This window comes from Delphinus delphis, chromosome 19 (genome assembly GCF_949987515.2).
Source record: "Delphinus delphis chromosome 19, mDelDel1.2, whole genome shotgun sequence".
Classification (NCBI taxonomy): domain Eukaryota; kingdom Metazoa; phylum Chordata; class Mammalia; order Artiodactyla; family Delphinidae; genus Delphinus; species Delphinus delphis.
Window position 1 is genome coordinate 2344823 of NC_082701.1, and position 20199 is coordinate 2365021.

The 20199-nt window shown below is 51.1% G+C and overlaps 1 protein-coding gene across 5 annotated transcripts in view; it reads left to right on the forward strand.

Moving 5' to 3' along the window:
- The window catches only part of ARSG (arylsulfatase G), a 116157-nt gene that overhangs the window by 48530 nt on the left and 47428 nt on the right, over positions 1-20199 (forward strand). The gene's annotated exons all lie outside the window — the stretch shown is intronic.

Genomic DNA, 20199 nt, shown 5'->3' on the forward strand with positions numbered 1-20199 from the left:
CAAATACAGCTGGGTGGGCTCTGCTCATCCTTCCTTGGATGAAAATATTCTCTCCATCGGAGCCTTGTGACAGTGGCCAGGCAGACAGCCCTCTGGCCCAAGGTTGACGGCTTTTCACTCTGTGCTTTGTTGACAGGAAAGCAAGCTTCCTGTGAGGCCAGGGATTGATTCATCACGGGCTTTTCCCTGCCTACTCACCGCCCGTGGGGAACCATGACTTTCAGAAAGAACGCTTATTGCCAAACAGGGGCTAAGGGTGACTTGAGAAACTATCTTTTCTATTGTCTCCCTTTTATTAGTGTGCTCGGCTGCCGCAGCAAATTACTACAGATTAGGTGGCCTGTGTGAAAAAGAATGAAATATTGGGACTTCCCTAGCGGTCCAGTGGTTAAGATTCCATGCTCCCACTGCAGGGGGTGCGGGTCCGATCCCTTGTCGGGGAACTAAGATCCCACATGCTGCACGTGTGGGATCTTAGTTCCCACGTGTGGGGGAAAAAAAAAAAGAATGAAATAGTGCCATTTGCAGCAACATGGGTGGACCTAGAGATGATCGTACTAAGTGAAGTAAGCCAGACAGAGAAAGACAAATACCATATGCTGTCACTTATATGTGGGATCGAAAATATGACACAAATGAACTTATGAACAGACTCACAGACGTAGAGAACAGACTTGTGGTTGCCAAGGGGGAGGGGAGGTGGGGGAGGGATGGATTTGGAGTTGGGATGAGCAGATGCAAACTATTATATATAGGATGGATAAACAGCAAAGTCCTACTGTAGAGCACAGGGAACTGTATTCAATATCCTGGGATAAACCCTGATGGAAAAGAATATGAAAAAGAATATATATATGTATGACTGAATCATTTTGCTGTACACCTGAAATTAGCACAACGTAGTCAATCAACTAGACTTATAAGAAAAATTAGTGGCCTCAAATAGGCCACTAGTCATATTTATCCTCTCAGAGTTGAGAGGCGGGAAGTGCTAAATCGAGGCACGGGCGGGGCTGGTCCTGCTGGAGGCTCCGGAGGGGAGTCGTTCCAGGCGTCTCTCCTGTTTCTGGTGACTCTGCCAGCAGCCCTTGGTTTGCAGCCTCAGCCCTGCACCGTCCACCTCCACAGTTCACATACCTCCCTGCGTGTGTGTCTAAGCCTCCCTCTTCTTGTAAGGACACCAGTCATTGGCGTTAAGGCCCATCTTAATCCAGTACGACCTCATCTCAACTTGATTACGTCTGAAAAGACCCTATTTCCAAATAAAGTCATGTTCACAGGTTCTGGAATGACATGAAATCTGGGGGGACACGATTCAACCCAGAGACATTACTGCTACACATACAATTTGTACTACACCCATACTACTATAATTAGCCATTCTTCTACACATATCTGTGCCTCTGCTCCTAACGTAGTCTGAAACGCAGCACCTACTCATGAGACGCTTGTTGCCTTGAAGATTAAGCGTCCTGCCTAAGAGGGCAGGCTCTGGTGCCGCATGGCTTGGGTTCAAATCCCAGCTCTACTATTTCCACCTGTATGGCCCGGGACGGGCCACCTCATTCCTCGGAGGTTTGCCTTCATCTTCTGCAGGGGGGCAACGGCAGCACCCACCTCCTAGGATGTTGTGAGGGTTAAATGAAGAATTAGCTGTGTACGCGTTAGCACAGAGCCTGGCACGCCATAGACGCAGATACATGTTAGCTGTGGTTATTTTTGTTATTGTTATGAGAAAGCAACATCCATCTGAATTGTCAGTGTGAATTCGCTACTCTGCCTATGGAAAGGTCTAAGTGATGTAACTCATGGAAGGAGGAACGGGGTCCAGGGACAAACCCCAGTAAGCCTCTACGTGGCCCGTGCACGCCGGGCCAACAGCTGTATTTGAATCAAGCCAACAGCTGTGACAGTAGCTAAGCCTTACCAGCGCTCGCAAGGCACCAGGCTCTGGGCGTCGCCCCGTCCAATTCGTGCTGCCACCTGATGCTTCTCTTCTTTCACAGATGAGGAAATCAAGGTAGTGACTCGCCCAGAGTTAGCGAGTGGCTGAATCAACGTGCTCTCACTCTAGGGCCTTATCGTTAAGGGCTGGGAAGTAGAGGTGAATTTGCCAAGAGTGTCCTTCAAGGCCTGGGCTGGCTTTGCCACGAAGAGGGAAGGAGGTGGTCGAAGGAGGTGCAGATTAGAGTCTCGACAGTTCTCGTCCCTCTGGAGCTGACAAAGGACCTCTGCGCCGTGAAGGTGGAAGAGGCAACCGAGAGATGTGGTTGGGGTGTCAGTCATCGATGCAGCTGTTGGACACGAGGCTCCACCGGCCGAGAATGTGTGGTTGCCAAGGCTGCAGACGCCTGCGATCTCCCCCGTGCTGGCTCTGACTGCATCTCCAAGCCCCTCCCCACGTTCCGTCTGCCTCATGGCCTTTGCACTGGCTGTTCCTTCCCTCTTCCCGGCAAGCTCTCCCCTCAGGCTCTGAGTGGCCGGTCAGTCTCGGCTCCAATGTCACATCCTGGAGGAGGCCTCTCTGACCTCCCTAACCCTTCACCAAGCGTGTCTCTCACTTCTTCTCCTGATTTGTTTCCATGACCCGTATCACCGCCAACATGATCTTTGTTTCTTTCTTTATTGCCTGTCTCTCATCCTGGAATGTCAGCTCCCTAGAGGAGCTGTCTAATCTATCTTGTTCATGGCTCCAGTGCTTAAAACAATGCCTGGAGCATGGTAGCTGCTCAACAAAATCTGTGTGCCTGGCTTCGGACTTCTGGACAGGCAGAGGCGAGTTAACCGCAGCAGGACTTGGAACCAGGCTGCCCGACTCTGTCACTTACTAGCTCTGGGACACCAGGCTCATGAGTAAACTTTGCCGGGCCTCAGTCTGACCATCTCTAAGATGGGACAGTAGTGGCATCATCGTGGGTCATTTTGAGGAGGAAATGGGTTAAGTCATGTAAGACAGCAGCAGGTCCCTGGTAGGTGTGAGCTCTTGTGTTTCCCCTGAACCTCTGGCTCTGCTGCCCTGCTCTCCTCCCATCCCCCTCCCTTGGCTGGAGGGTCAAGCATGTTGGCTCAGCTTTTGTTCCAGCAGCTCCTCCCTCTGTCTGTGCTGGACCCTCATCCTTCCCCAAGCTGGGCCGTGAGACTCAGCTGTCCTCTCGGAATCTGCTCGATTCTGTTCATTCCTCCACCAAGTCCCCAAGTCACTTTTCTTCCTTCCTCCCTTCTTCCCTTCCTTCCTTCCTGCCACGTGGCATGTGGGATCTTAGTTCCCGGACCAGGGATTGAACCCGGGGTCCCAGCAGTGAGAGCGCCGAGTCCTAACCACTGGACCACCAGGGAAGTCCCCATTCGTGTTTTTTTCCATCTGACTATGGTCGATGCCAGAATTTGCCAATTTTGTGGTCAGAAGAGGCACCATTCACAACATAATTATGATGTCATCGTGGTTGCAAGAAAAAGGAATCCTTGGGGAAAGAAAAGCAAAATTTGGGACTTCCTGGGCGGTCCTGTGGCTAGGACTCTGAACTCTCACTGCTGGGGCCCCGGGTTCAATCCCTGGTCCGGGAACTAAGATCCCACAAGGTGCATGGTGCAGCCGGGGGAAAAAGAAGCAGCAACATCTTCAGAGCCTTGATTTTGGTGTCCCTTTTCAGACTTCCTAAACTCCAGTTCCAGGGAGATAAAATAGGGATTGCGGCCTAAGACCCCATGGCCTTGAACTCATTTCCAGCAGCTCAGATCAAAGGGCGTCCACATCACATATCACGTGGGGGAAACTGGGGGCCAGGGAGAAAGGAAGCGTTTTTACTGTTACAGTCAGCTCTCTGACATGCGGGTGCGGGTTCTCCAGCTTGCAGTTTATGATGATAAACAACTGTTTTCTTGACCAGCATTTTTCGGGATCCACTTTAATGAGGTCTAGTTTACATATGATCAAATGCCCCCATTTTATTTTTTTTTTAGGAAAAATTTTTATTTATTTATTTTATTTTTGGCTGCGTTGAGTCTTAGTTGTGGCACATGGGATCTTTGTTGCGACACGCGGGATCTTTCATTGTGGTGCTCGGGCTCTTCACTGCGGCGTTCGGGCTTCTCTGTAGTCGAGGCGGGCGGGCTCAGTAGTTGTGGCACGGGCTTCATTGCCCCACAGCATGTGGGATCTTAGTTCCCCGATCCAGGGATTGAACCCGCGTCCCCTGCATTGCAAGGCAGATTCTTAACCACCGGACCACTGGGGAAGTCCCAAATGGCCCCATTTTAAAAGTACATTTTGGTGAGGTTTTTTTTTTTTCTTTTTAATTCATTTTTTAATTGAAGTATAGTTGATTTACAATGTTGTGTTAATTTCTGCTGTACAGCAAAGTGATTCACTTATACATATACATACATTCTTTTTCATATTCTTTTCCATTATGGCTTATCACAGCATACTGAATATAGTTCCCTGTGCTCTACAGTAGGACCTTTTTGTTTATCCATCCTGTATATAATAGTTTGCACCAGCTAACCCCAAACTCCCAATCCATCCCTCCCCCATCACCCCCCAGCCCCCCGCCTTGGCAACCACCAGCCTATTCTCTATGTCCCTGATTCTGTTTCTGTTTCATCGATATGTTCATTTGTGTCATATTTTAGGTTCCATGTATAAGTGATATCATATGGTATTTGTCTTTCTCTTTCTGACTTAACTTCACTTAGCATGCTAATCTCTAGTTGCATCCATGTTGCTGCAAATGGCATTATGTCGTTCTTTTTTATGGCTGAGTAGTATTCCATTGTATATATGTACCACATCTTCTTTATCCATTCATCTGTCGATGGACGTTTAGGTTGTTTCCATGTCTTGGCTATTGTAAATAGTGCTGCAGTGAACACTGGGGTACATGTGTCTTTTTGAATTATGGTTTCCTCAGGGTATATGCCCAGGAGTGGGATTGCTGGATCATATGGTAGTTCTATTTTTAGTTTTCTGAGGAACCTCCATACTGTTTTCCATAGTGGCTGCACCAACTTACATTCCCACCAAGAGAACGGTAAACGATTCATTTGTGAAAAACACGAAAGCTGCCGCATCTCTTTCTCGGGGGCATCGCTGTTCGGGGCTCCCTGTGTCCAGAGATGGCCCACATGTGCCCTGCGGCGCAGCAAGGCCTCCTGCCCTTGTCAGTAGGTTCAACAGCCAGCGTGTCTTGCCTTTGACATTGTGGGCTCCTGTTTTGCCAGTGTCCTGTGCAGATCTGAGCTGGGCAGTGCTGTTGAACATTTGCAAGTTTGAAAATGATGTGATAACCAGAAGAAAATCGAAATGTTGGAATTTCAGTGAAAATGCCAGGGACTTCGTAATCCACTAAAACCTAAACTTTTCAAGCACTTGGAAAACTTGCATCACAATAGGGGTTAGAGGAGTGAATTGCTCATACTTGAAAAAAGAGAAAAGGACAGATACCTTTCACGGGCATCTCAGCCAGCATTTCAAGTGGTCTGAACAGTGTTTAAATGTCTATGAGAGCCCAGTGGATGAGCTTGATAATGCAGCTCTCGTTTGGGTCTTGCCCACAGAGCATCCAGGGAAAGGCTCGTGCTAGTTTTGAAATAGGAGGGAAGTGGGTAGGGCAAAACCTTTGAAAGAATGACATAGTCCGAGGACAGGACATAAACTGGTTAGAACCAAATGGGTCCAAGATGGCAGACAAGTCGACTTCCACTAGACCTTGAGCCTCAGTATACACTCACTGTAACCCATCAGCACGCTAAATGACACACCCCCAGGCGCCATGACAGTTCCAAGGCCGACCATAAAGGTCAAAAAGTGGGCAGTGGCCCAATTCCTGGAAATCCCACCCCTTCCCCAAAACAGCTGGAATTCTCCTGCCTCTCCTTAGCCTATGAAATTACCCAGCCCTATAAAACCTGACAACCCCGTACCCTGGGCCGCTCTTGCCTTCTGAGATGGCCCGCACTCTGTCTTTGGAGTGTGTTTCTCTCTAAATAAACCCACTTCTTACTTCTTACCTTGTCTCTCACTGAATTCGTTCTGCGATGAGACATCCAGAGCCTGAGCTTCATTAAGTCCAGAGACCAGGTGTGTGATCTCAGTTAAAAGAACGTGGGTCCAAGCCCCAATGTAAGTTGCCTGGTTTCAGTTTCACCTGTGATGAGCAAGCAACGTATTTCTTGAAAATTCTTGGGTTGAGAAGTAACTTGAATAAGTCTCCTGGCTGGGTGACTGGATTCAAGCAATGACTTAGGCTGTCCAGACCGGGGTTTGAGGACCTGAGTGGTTATGAGCCATAGGTGTCTTGGAGGGAAGAGGATGACCAGTGACAGTGAGACAGCAGTGACCCCACCAGCTAAGCCCAGATACTGTCCACTCACTTAAACTGTCTGCCAGCCTGGCTCAGAAATGACGTTGGCAGTGTGTCGTTTCTTTTTTAATTTTCTTTTTCTTTTTCCTTCCAGTATCATTGAGATACAGCACTGTATACGTCTAAGGCATACAGCATAATGATTTGACTTACACACATCATGAAATGACCACAGTAAGTTTAGTGAACATCCAGCATCTCACAGAGATACAACATTAAAAAAATAGAAAAACATTTGTTTCTTTGTGACAAGAACTCAGGGTTTTACTCTCTCAAGATACATAACGCATGTGACGCACAGCAGTGTTAATTATATTGATCACGTTGTAGATTATATTCCCGGCACTTATTTATCTTGTAGCTGGAATTTTGTGCCTTTTGAGCCCCTCGTTCAATCTTTGGCACACACTCCCTCCACCCTGTAACCACAAATCTGATCTCTTTTCTCTGAGTTTGTTTTTGAAGTGCAATCGTTACCGAATGCAAGTTTGTGTGCCCGACGCCCAGTGAGGCCAAACCAACCAAAAAGTTCATCTGCCTGAAACACAGAGAGGCCAAACCAACGGAACAGTCAGAGTTGGGAGCAGAACAAGGTTTGGTGCAGGGCCAAGCAGGGAGAACGGGGGGCTCGTGCTCAAAAACCCCGAATTCCCTGATGGTTCTGGGGGAGAAGTTTTCATAGGCAAAATTCGGGATGAGGGCTGCAGGGTGTGTGCCTTTCTTCTGATTGGTTGGTGTTGAGGTAACAGGGCAGGGCTCCAGGGATCTGGTGCTCAGCCTGAAGTTGGCTGGGTGGGGGAGTTCCTACAGAAGAGCTCAAAGATATATTGTTATGTGTATCCTTTGAGGGGGAACCAGGACCTGCCCCAAGGCTGCACTACACTTTCTTGACTGCCCCTCCCTTGCTTCTGCATCCCCTCCCTTCCCTGATTAACAACTATTTGAATCTGACCTTTGGAACTCAGGGAAGGTCAAGGAGGCTGGATGAAGCCTGTTTCCTACAAACAAGAAATGGGGGACATGGAAAGGCTTTTGTGCCCGGGAGTGCCCCACAGGTTCCTGCTTGTTTTCGTAATTCACCTACAAGGCTATGTTATTTCCTGGTGCACAGCACAGCGATTTGCTCTTTCTATACATATCAGAATGATCATCATGATAAAGTCTATTTGTCATCTGTCAGCACACAAAGGTGTCACCTAGTGAGTGATTATTCCTCACACTGTATTTTCATACCTGTGACTCATTTATTTTGTAACTGGAAGTTTGTCCCTCTTCATTTTCCTCACCCATTTCACTCGTCTCCTCTCCCCTTGGGCAACAACCTGTTCGTTCTCTGTGTCTGTGACTCCATTTCCATTTTGTTATGCTTGTTCATTTGTTTTCCTTTTTACATTCCACATGTAAGTAAAACCACACCGTAATTGTCTTTTTCTGTCTGACTTACTTCACTGAGTATAATGTTGTCTCGGTCCATCCGTGTTGCTGCAAATGGCGTTATTTCATTCTTTCTTATGGCTGAGTAATATTCCACGGTGTGTATGTACCACATCTTCTTTATCCATTCATCTGTCGCTGGACACTCAGATCGCTTCCATATCTTGGCTATTGTAAATAGAGCTGCAGTGAACACGGGGTGAAGGTGACAGTATATTGTACATGCGTTTCCTTCTGTAAATTGATGTGTAATCTGTTAACTGTGTACCTTGATTTCTCTTCCTCCCTGCCTCACGCCTTCTCTGCCCTCATTTTAATTTTGAGTCAAGTCCCTGCAGCACTGAGAGTTCTAGGCAGCGGCTGAGCTTGGAATCAGAGGTCAGTGTCCACCCTGGTAGGTCAGAGGCTCCAGGCGCTCGAGGCGGTTTCTCTAAAGGACCCCGGTGAGGAAGGAAGCGAGCTGTCAACGCACTCAAAAGCCGGGTGTGACTTCTTTTTTCAGAATTGACTTTTTGCAGAAATTCATGTACTCTGTTACCTCTCAGGACTTTCTCAGCCGTTCTGCCGCCTTTGGGATTTTGTAGGAGCCGGGCTGGCGCTGGAAACTGCAGGGGAGTGAGGTCTGGTAGATGCCCCGAGGGCGAGGGCAGAAAGAACTTCCTGAACGAGACTTATATCAGCAAGAGACCCTCCCCCCACCATGTCATCCCCTTACAGCTTTGTCCACCCCACTCCCTGACCCCATACAGTAATTCAGGTTTGGGGTGCAGGACCCTCACTGGGGAGAAATCCTCTTGTCTGTGATCCTCACCTCTGAGCTGTTTGCTCTGGGACGTCCCATCCTGTCTTCCCCTTGTAAACGCTCAGCATCACGGGACAGGCAGTTTTGCCTCTTTGTTCTTGGGTGAGTAGGTCAAATAGCCATAAAAGTCACGTGATGCCCACCTATCCACTGGGGCAAGGTGGAGACCGTGGGCTTTATCCTCGTGTAGCAGGCGGGGACGTGCAGGAATGTGATGATCTAGGTCACAGCCGATCTCAGAGAAGAGGAGCTGAGATATTCAGTGAGACCTTGGCGCCAGCCTGCTTCGCAAGTGTCGGTGCAGAATGGCCTGTCCAGTGGCTACCATTTGTTCTGTCTTTAAGCCTCCTAACTGCAGTCATTCAACAACAGATCTCTACTAAGGGCAGGTCATGAGTCACACTGGGAGACCTCAGCCAGCTCCGCCCTTAAGAGGGTTACACCCTGGTGGCAGATAAAAAGACAGGAAAGCCATCCTTTAGAAGGCAGAGCAGGAACTCCTGACGTCTCTCCCACCCCTGGGGCTTTTATAAGCTGAGTTGGACGTAACTGAATTGACATTCGGGGGGACAGAATTAGCACATTACGAACATATCGGTCACAGGCGCAAACGAGAAAGGTCCGTGCTGGGCTTCTCACCTTTTGGGCGATAAAGCTCGCAGCAAGAAGCATGTGAAAGATGGTGCTGTGGGACCATAGGAAAGAAAGGCCACTTCTCCAGAGGGAAGCCAGGAGGGACTTCATAAAGCTTATTGGTTAGGACCTGAACGCTGAGCCCTTAAGGATGAGTAGGAATTAGCCAGAAGGGGGACGAGAGAGTCTTGTAGGCAGAGGGAAAAGAAAGGGCAAAGACCCAGCATTGAAAGGTGCCCATTCACTCCACAAATATTCCTAGAGGGACTCCACCCCGCAGGCACTGTCCTAGGTGCTGCAGATGCATCCGAACAATAAACAAGCCTCACTCTGCGGGGTCTGGCTGGCATTCCAGTGGGAGAGGACGGCTGGGATAGGGCATTTTAAGGCTGGACCCGTGCACTGAGCAGCTGGCGAAGGGCCTCCTGTGTGTCCTCAGACGTTCGGGGGCCCTGAGCGCTGAATTCATCGACTGCATTTGGGATGGACTGCGCCACTCGCTAGGCGAGGCCCATGCTGGTGGCTGGAAGGGCTCAGCCCAGGGTTGTGGCAGTGGGCAGAAGTGTCCCATCAGGAGGCCCTGAGATGCCTGTGCGTCCGTCTCGTTGTCACATATCTTGTTGGAGTCCTTCCTTGAGAGTGAATGCACACATGTCCACTGCAAGAGTGTGGAAAGGAAAGGGGAGACTTGCCAAGGATTATACCAAGCTTGGCTGGCAGGAACCCTTTTATTGAAAAGAACAAGAGTGGGAGTGGATGGATGGATGGATGGATAAATGAGTGAATGAGTCAGCAAAACACACCAAGTTGGCTATTTGCTGCCACATTTTTCTTTCAGTTTTTTTGTTTGTGTGTGTGTGTGTTTTTTGTTTTTTTTTGTTTTTTTTTTTTTTGCGGTATGCGGGCCTCTCGCTGTTGTGGCCTCTCCCGTTGTGGAGCACAGGCTCCGGACGCGCAGGCTCAGCGGCCATGGCTCACGGGCCCAGCCACTCCGTGGCACGTGGGATCTTCCCAGACTGGGGCACGAACCTGTGTCCCCTGCATCGGCAGGCGGACTCTCAACCACTGCGCCACCAGGGAAGCCTGTTTGTGGTTTTTTTTTGGCCGTGCAGCTTGTGGGATCCTAGTTCCCCAACCAGGAATCGAACCCGGGCCCCCTGCAGTGGAAGCGTGGAGTTCCAACCACTGGACCACCAGGGAGGTCCCTGCTTGCACTTTCAAAGGGCCTTCCTATTGGTTGTCTCAATGGTCTCACTTAACATCCTTCCCATTTAACAGAAGGCAACGTGGAGGCTGAGCTGAGCTGGTCCATCTAAGTCCTACTCCAGCCTTTTCCAGGTCTCACTACCCACCTGTGTCCCTCTGCACGCAAAGGCCTCAGCAGATGATTTTAAAAACCCATTTCCACCTCCAAGCCTTTAAATTATGAATGGAGCACGGACAGCTTTTATTCCAGTCACATAGCAATTTAGAGAGTGGCCACAGCAGGCCACATCCTTTGTTTTAAATTCCTTATAAATGAAGGCTGGACACGCTTCACTCCGCGACGTTGTATCTCTCTGGGGCTTTCGGGGCGACGTTTCCTGCGCTTACGTTCCCGGATTCTAATATGCGTAATTGATGCAATGGCGAGTTGCTTTGGTTTCTGTCTGGCTGTGTCTTAATTTGCGTTGATTTTCCTGTTCACGGGCTGCTGTAATGTCTGGCTCTGTATTTCTAGCTTCGCTTTACAATGTCGTTTCAGACTTTAATTAGGACCCCTGTTGGTGAACTGGTCTGAGCCTACCCAGATAGATTTGGGGAAAAACAAAGGAAGCTTTCCAAAGAGCAAGACCATTTTATTGTTTATTAATTAGCCCCTGCCCAATGCAGGGAGGGGCTGGGAAGGGGGGAGGGTGACACGGAGGTCAGTGCATCCAGCTGTGTGGGGTGTCGGTCGGTATTTTGGAGAAGGAGGTATAGCCAGGGCTCTCTAAAGACTTGGAAACAAAGGACATAAGATTGTTCCTGAGAGTTAAGCTATAAACTTTAACACACAGTGGGGAAGGAACTGAGCCCTAAAAGCATCAGCTTAAGCGATTATGTGGAAAATGGACTAATGTGTCTTTTCCAACCAAATGACGGGGGCCTCTCGCTTCACGTTTTGTTGGTTCATTCACCAGATTTTGCTGGGGCGGCCTGTCCCACCAAAGCATTCTGTTTGGGGCTGGAGTTGCCCCTCGAAGCCCCATCCTTGTAGAACCTACAGTCTAGGGAGGAACTCAGAGTTACATCTTGCCATAGAAATATGCTATAGCTGTTCCAAAAGGACGGCATTAACATGTTCAAGGAGAGACCATGCTTAGCACAGGTGGTAAAAACAGGCAAGCATGATGGTACCCAAGAATGGTATTTTTGGCACTGCCCAGGTGTATCAGTCAGCTCGGGCTGCTGTAACAAATAGAGCAGTCTGGGTGACTTAAACAACGGACATTTATTTCTCACAGTTCCGGAAGCTGGGAAGTCCAAGATCAGGGTGCCAGCTGGGTCAGGTTCTGCTGAAGGCCCTCTTCCTGGCTGGCAGAGGGCCATCTTCTCCCTCCATCCTCACGTGGCAGATAGAAAGCTCTGGTCTCTCTTCCTTTTCTTATAAGGACACTAATCTCATCATGGGGGCTCCACCCTCAGGACTTCGTATAAAGGGAATCACCTCCCCAAGGCCCCACCTCCAGGTACCATGATGCTGGGCAGAAGGGCTCCCACATACGTATTTTTTGGAGGACACAAGCGTTCAGTCAGTAGCACCAGGCAAGAAGAAGTGGTGGTCACAGCCTTTGAGCATCCCAGACCCACTGGCAAAGGTCAGTCCGCAGTGAACACAAGTCCCCTAGCTTAGCAAACAAAGACTTTTTCTATGACCCATTTGAACTCCCTTTGTGTTCATTAACTCCACACTCCCCAAGGCAGCCTTTGGATTCTGATTTCGTGTGCAGGAAGGAGACACACTGACCTTGCCGATGCTCTGGTTCCTCTGTCTGCCCTTGGACGTCATCTGGGAAGCAGGCATTCCGGTGTCCCTCACGAGCTCACGTGGTTTGCGTGGATGTGAGTCAGGCTGTCAGGGTTGGCACCAGCAAGAATGAGTCTCAGAACTGTCCCAGCCCAAGGCCAGTGACTAGTTTTAAGGTAGTTCCTTCTGTGGACCAGCCCGGCTGCAGCCAGCCTTCTCCCAGATGGAAAGGGACCTGGGAAGAACATGGTATGTGGGGCGGGCTGGCCTGGGCTCAAGTTCTAGCGCTGTCATTTCCTACGCGTAGGGGTCCACGGTCTTTGATACTGAACAGGGATCAGACAGAGTAAGATGCGTGTTCACGCCGGCTGCGTGGTCTCGGGAAAGCTACCTCCATTCTCTGCGTTACCTTCCTGGTCTGTAAAACGGAATTCTGATGATTTGAAACGGTATCTGTAATATGATTAGGGTGGTAGCCACGTGATAAGTGGTGGCTATTTTTAGTATCCTAAGACAAACACACATAAAGTTAAGGGACAGTTATACTGTATTTATTTATTTTTTATGGAAGTGTAGATGATTTACAGTCACTTCCATGTGGAATCTAAAATGTGGCACAAATGAACCTCTCTACAAAACAGAAACAGACTCACAGATGTAGAGAACAGACTGGATCTTTATACTTCGTATATATCTATAGGTCTCAGCTTACACGTGACTTGTTTGAGGAGCACGTGATTCCCGGAGGCCTCTCACATGCTGGGGTCACCCACCTCTGACTCTGAACCATGTGCAGCTTGAGGGCAGAGACTGACCTTGTCCTGTTACCTGTTGCGCTCCAGGCCCCTATCCTGTTTCAGCTCCAGTGAGGTAGCCAGGAGGCTGGTTGTAAACAGGAGAAGCGCAGCTCTACCAGCCGAAGCGCAAACGGGGCACAGCTTTGGCTCACGGACTAAACTCTGGAGAGACTCGGTCTTCTGTCTGGCCTTCTGGGCCCGTTGACCCATTCTTTCAGGCTCCTGGTTAGGGTGAGAGGTGAGGCCCTTGCCCTTCTGGGATTATATCATTTTAGCTTGAGATTCGAGGTGGGGAGAAAAAGCTATTCCTCTCTGCCTGGTTCAGAAAATGCCAGTTTTGGATTCTGAATAGCCCTGCTCAGGTCGTGGGCCTGTTCGTTGAGGAGAGGGCTGTGCTGCTCCGATGGGCCCACGTCGGGGTGCGTGGATGTGAGGGCAGGGGCTGCGTCAGCAGCAGCCCCACGGAAACCCCTTAAGTCAGCGCCCGGATACTGTCAGATGAGTGTCTACATTCAGGCTGCCAGGAGGGTTCAGGAGCTCCAGAGGTCAGAGTCAAGAGCCGTCCTTCTGGGGAATAAGGGAAGACTTTGTGACAATGGGAGGCTTTGAAGGTTAGGTAGGGATTGGGAGGGGCGGGGAGAGAGGCCGGGCCTGCAGGCTGAGATACAGCCAAGTCGGGGCATCGGGCTGGCGAGCTGCACGTGGGGTGCGGGACGGCAGGGAGGGGATGGGAAGCGTTCCAGGAAGAAGAGTCCTGTCGGGCTGAACTTCGGGGATTTGTAGGCTGCTGTGTTCGTTTCCAGGAGCTGCCGTGACCGAGCACCACAAACGGAGGGGCTTAAAACAACAGAAATGTGTTCTGTCACACGGTTCTGGAGGCTGGCAGTTAAAGGTCACGGTGCTGGCTGAGTCACGCTCCCTCTAAGACGCAAGAAGAAGCTCCTTCCCTCTCCACCGCCTGGTAGCCCCAGGCGTTCCGTCGCGTGTGGATCCAACGCTTGTCTTTGTCTCCTCAGTCACTTGGCCATCTGCCCTCCGAGAGACCTGCAGGTCTCCTCGCTGTGTCTCTCTCCTCTTTTCTTTTTTTTTTTTTTTAAATTTTATTGAAGTATAGTATAGTGATTCAGTTCTACATATATATATAATATTCTTGTTCATATTCTTTTCCATTATGGTTTTTTAAATTATTTTATTTTATTTATTTATTTTTTAAATTTATTTTTGGCCGCGTTGGGTCTTCGTTGCTGCGCACGGACTTTCTCTAGTTGCGGCGAGCGGGGGCTACTCTTCATTGCTGTGCGTGGGCTTCTCATTGCAGTGGCTTCTCTTGTTGCGGAGCACGGGCTCTAGGCATGCGGGCTCAGTAGCTGTGGCTCGTGGGCTCAGTAGTTGTGACTCGCGGGCTCTAGAGCGCAGGCTCAGTAGTTGTGGTGCACGGACTTAGTTGCTCCGCGGCATGTGGGATCTTCCTGGACCAGGGATCGAACCTGTGTCCCTTGCATTGGCAGGCGGATTCTTAACCACTGCGCCACCAGGGAAGTCCCCTCCATTACGGTTTGTCGCAGGATATTGAATATAGTTCCCTGTGCTCTACAGTAGCACCTTGTTTCTCTCCTCTTGTTTTAAGGACACCAGTTACATTGGGTTAAGGACTCAGCTAACCTTATCTTAGCTGATTACACCAGCAATGACCCTGTTTCTAAATAGGTCGCCTTCTGAGGTATGGGGGTTAGGATTTGAGCTTATCTTTTGGGGAGGACACAGTTCAACCCATAGCAGGCAGGCAGGCAGGCAGCAGTGGCGCAGGGGCTGGAGAGGGAGGTTGGACCTGTGCGTGGTGAGTTACCGTGGCCAAGCAGAAGGTATCACTGAAGACCGGAAGTCACTGAAGACCGGGGGCCGGGGCCCGGCATGACCCACCCGCGGGCAAACCCGGGCTGGAGAGAGCGTACCTGGCTTCTTGGAAGGTCGCTGAAGTGATTCAGGTGGGGGGACAGCAGAGGGACTCAGAGGTGATGCCAGGTTGACCGGAGGGGGTGGACGCGGGCTCTCGCAGGGAGGATGCACGTTGGGGCCGGGGTGACCTGTGATGTACGGATTTGCGGAGCAAATAGGATGCCCGAGTGGTCCCGACAGGAGCCAAGTGCCACCACCCCTAGGATCCCGTCCGTTTATGCCTTGCACACTGCTCCCCTCTCACACCTGAAATGCGCTCTTTCTCCCCATTTAGCTATGATAACCATCACGCAGACTACGATGAATTAAAAAATCTACTCTGACCCCGGAGCGCCGCTAAAGGGCTTGACGCATATCGTGCCATCAGATCCCTCAGATGACCTGGTGAGGCTGCTACGGTTGTGCCCACTTTGCAGATGAGGATACTGAGACCTGGCTGGAGTTACCTGTCTTGTCTCACACTGGAGGGAGCCGGGGCCGGAGATGAACCCACACCTGTTTGCCCGCACTTCTATCCCTCCTGCCGCTCCACCACCCATACCTCACTCACTGTGTCTCTCTGGCCGGGCTCATCTTATTTTGTCTGGTTGCCCACATAGGTCTTGACCCTCTGCTGAAGTGTAAGCCTCTGACGGAGAGGGCTGTGGTCCCCTCCCTGCCGTCCTTCCGCCAGGTATGGCTGGTGGAACTAAGACCAGCAGCTCAGAGTGAAGGGTTTGGGCTGAGCGGTGATGCGCGTGTGTATCTGTCGAGAGGCACAGATGGGTGAGGGCAGGAGTGAATGTCCACTGGGAGCGTCTCAAGGTCTGGTTCCAGCAGGGAACCCGGCCGAGGAAGCCCTAGTCCCCCCAGATGGGAAGAGCCATCTCACTGGTGGAGTGCAGGACTCCAGCTGCCCAAATCAGAGAACCCGCCTTCCTGAGGTCGGGAACCAGCCCTCCGGGGCGGGGGCGGCGGTGGCAGCGGGCAGACACACCCAGGCTCTCGGGGACTCCGTTCTAGAGGGGCAGCCGGGCAGCAAGCAAGGAGACCAGTCCATGAGCAAGGTGAGGTCCGAGTGGATAAAGGCTCAAGACAGAATAGAACAGTGATGCAGTGGAGAGTGGTCAGGTCAGGAAAGCCCTCACTGAGTAGGTGAAATGAGAGCTGAGACCCGGATGAAAAGAAGGGGCCCGTCATGTGGAGACCAGAACACAGCCTTCCAGACGTTGGGGACATGAGAAGGGCCTGAGGCAGGGACAAGCTCGGGGTGATCTCGGTAGAGCCGCTCTGGGTGGTGTGGCTGCTGGGGGGAACCGGGGTGGGAATAGGGATGATGACGCCTGGGTGCAGATCCCCTGGGCGTGGAGTTCCCACCTTTCCCCACGCTGTCAGGATCCTTGCACCCCGTTCCAAGGAGCTCCACCCAGGCTGCTGGTGGTTGGAGGTGGCCAGCGTGGGACTCCAACAAGGATGCCTGGCGCCGCACCTGCAGGGCTCTCTCCGTTCTCTGCTCTAACGGGATTACTTCCCTGGGACTGTGCAGGGCACGGACGCCCAGGAACCTCCAGTTGCCCGGGGTCCCGCCTGGCTGCCCCTGGGGCTGGGAGGAGCTGGATCTCAGAAAACCTACTCGCTATCAGTGTTTGGCTGTATCTGTGTGCTCCAGCTCCCCGCTTGAGAAGCTCACGACCGTGACTTTGGGTTTACCTAAATTGCAATGAGGACTTATTTGCGGGTTTCCAGCCAGGAATACTGTTAGCTGATAAACAGTTTCCAAGATCACTTTGGCCGCCCCATGGAAAACTGGGAGAGGAGGAACTGGGGGCAGCAAATGTAAGTGGGGAGCAGGGCTGCCGCGTTCAGCTGGGCGGGTTGAGCGCTGTTCAGCTCCGCACCGGGGTGTGGATGGTGGGTTAATGCTCTGCCGTCGCCATCTTGAAATGCTTGGTGGGTTTTGAATCAGGGCCTTTGCATTTTCATTTTGCTCCGGGCCCTGCCAATTGTGCAGCTGCTCCCACTGTTGTGGGTGAGGAGGTGACCCATACGGAGCTACACCTGCAGAGCAGAGGGAGTCCAGGGACAGTGAGTGCTCGTGGCTTAGAGGAGTGCCCGGATTCTAGAAGCCTGAGCATTAGCTGTGAGAGTAATAAAAGCCGCCGAGTGCGTGGTACCGTAGTAGTAATCTAGTCGTAGTAAGAGTCATCGTTATTATCTTAATTAACTTACTTTTGGCTGCGTTGGGTCTTTGTTGCTGCACGCTGGCCTTCTCTAGTTGCGGCGAGCGGGGACCACTCTTCATTGCAGTGCACAGGCTTCTCATTGAGGTGGCTTCTATTGCTGTGGAGCACGGGCTCTACGGCGCGTGGGCTTCAGTAGTTGTGGCGCATGGGCTTAGTTGCTCCGCGGCACGTAGGATCTTCCCGGACTAGGGCTCGACCCTGTGTCCCCTGCATTAGCAGGCGGATTCTTAACCACTGCGCCACCAGGGAAGTCCCAGTAGTCATTATTATAAGGAACATTTAGGAGTGTGATCTAGGAGGATGTTTGTGCTTTAATCTTGGGAGGAAAAGAACAGAAGAGGCTGGGTACAAATGAACGTTTTCTTGGGAGAAAAGTATGAACACTGAAGTGGAGCTCAGTCTGGGATTCCAAGGGCAGCGGTTGCCAGCTGCATGCAACGTCCAGAATCCTGGATTTTGCCCCAGGGATTGAACTCCCTGAGGCCGCAGTATGTGGGCAGCTGGGATGCTGTGAGAGAAGCCGGTGCCTGGGAAATTACCCAGGGGACCAGCAACCGAGGGACAGAAGGGAGGCTGCACGTGCTACTTCCAGCCCCAGGGGACGGAGGGACAGGAAGGAAGTGCTGGCAGGGGTGTGAAGCCAGAGTCGGGGGCCCTGGAGCTCCCCGAGGCTGGAGGGAGGCCTCGCCCAGCACCTGCGGACCCAGCATGAGCGTTGGAGCACCTCGCTCCCCTGCCCTCATTCTGTCAGATGGAGGCATCGCACGTCTGCTTGAAGAGCACGGCTTCAGGGCTGGGCCGGCGCTTTCAGACGGGCATTGCTGGGACCTCTCGGTGCGTGTCACCGCTCTGTGAATTCACCCATCCTCTGGGACTGAGGCCCAGGTCTCTTTAGCAGAGACTCACCACGTTGTACAAAAGCAAAGAGTACGGTGGCATCACCCTCTCCACATGCGCTGGGTGGTGCCCACCTCGTGCTGGGCTGAGGACTGAATGGTGGGGAGAGGATGGTCCGGTGGGAGATAGATGCTGCTCTGGTGGCGAACTGCTGAGTAACAAACCATCCCCGAAGTCAGCAGCTCAAAACAACAACCATTTCATCACGTCTCATGATGCCGAGGGTCAGGAATTCAGGCATCTCTCGGTTGGGTGATCCTTTACCTTGTTGTGTTGACCAAGGCGGCTCTGGTGAAATTCAGCAGGCAGATGCCTGCGCTGGGAGGTCCAGGGTGGCCTCACGCACACCTGTGACGTTTAGACGCAGTGGCCTCAGCTGGGGTCATGGGCCGGAGCACCTACAGATGGCCTGTCCAGCTGGGCCGTGTTGGGGGAGTCGATTTCTCACCCAGCGGCTCACAGAGTGTTTTCAGGGAGGAGGTGGAAGCTACCAGTCTCGTGAGGGCTGAGCCCAGAAACTGGTGCAGTGTCCCCTTCACATCCTCTGGGGCTCAAAGCACTCACAGCGTCAAGGGCGGGAGGACCTCAGGCCCCGCCTGTCACGGGGAGGCCTATCCACGGATTCGTGGCCATCTGGAAGCGGCCCCAAACAGGAAAACAAAGAATTAGAGTTCAGTGTTGTAAAGGAGATGCCAAAGGCTATATAATCACGTAGAGAAGAGGGGGCCTTGACTCCACGTGGGGTGGGGAGGTGCAGATTGGGGGGCTGGGGGAGAGGCAGGGAGAGGCAGGGAGGGTGACCTGGGGGGGGTAACATCTGAGTCTTTGAGCGGGGTCTTGAAGACGACTGGGACTGGTCAGTCAGGATAAGGTGGGACACTAGGGGAAGGGTTTGGGGAGTGGGGGAAGAGCATGGGCAAAGGCACAGCGGACAGGAGTAAGTGGGGGCTTGGGAGGATGTGAGGAAGCAGCTCAGGGCAGGAGGGGGGCAGCGGCTGAGCTCCGAGAAGCAGGCAGAGAGAGATTGTGTTTTCCAGTAAGAGACTGGTGTGATCCGACTCCCACTGTGGAAGGACATTTGCATCAGTGTGGAGGATGGTTTCGGAGGTGGGGAAGAATGGGTGAAGGTGGTGACGACTTCTGGGTGTAAGTCATGAGACGTAATGCATAGCATGGGGACGAGCGTCAACAATGCTGTCTTGTGTATTTGAAAGTCACTAAGAGAGGAGATCTTAAAAGTTCTCATCACAGGAAAAAAGTTTGTGACTGTGGGAGGTGACAGATGTTAACTAAACTTTACTGTGGTGATCATTTCATAATATGCACTTATATCAAATTATGATGTTGTACCCCTGAAACTAGTACAAGGTTATGTGTCAATTATATCTCACTAAAACCAGAAGGAAAAGAATAGAAACGTTCTCCCACGTGGCCGTAATCCTGAAAATGAGCGATAATCCCCAATATCATTTTATATCCAGTTCATATTAAATCTCCCTCCCTAATTAGCCCTCAGGTGTGGTGCCAGCGCTTCTGAACTGGGATCCAGCGAGATTCATGTATTGCATTTGGTTCTGTCTCTTTAGTCTTTCCTTATGCACAGTATCGCCCCGTCCGTCCCATCGTTCCCTCAGATGTTGACTGTTTGAAGAGATGGGACTGGTTGTCTTATCGAACGTCTAGAGAATGGTTTGGTAAAGTCTCTTCTTGTGGGGTCATTTAATTTGGTCTTGCATTAGCTTTTTTTTTCCTGTAATGTGGAAATTAGGTCCAGGGGTCTGACTAGATTCAGGTTAAACGTTTTCGGTAAGAATCCTTGGTGTCATGAATTCATATTGCATCCCGTCAGGAGACACATGAAGTCAGCTTGCCCCTTCATTAGTGACATTCAATTTACTCACGTTCCTTGAGGGTAAGAAAATGGCTGGACTTCTCTGTTTCTCCATAGTGTCTGAAAAAGGGCTGGGCTTACAGTAAGGAGTAATAGATAGTCAGCTCTTGTGTCAGCAGTGGTGATGTTCTGTAACGTCCCTGTGAACACTGAATCTGTGAGAGCCCAAACAAGAAGGTCACCTTGTCCAACCTCAGCTGGAAATGTGCAGATTTT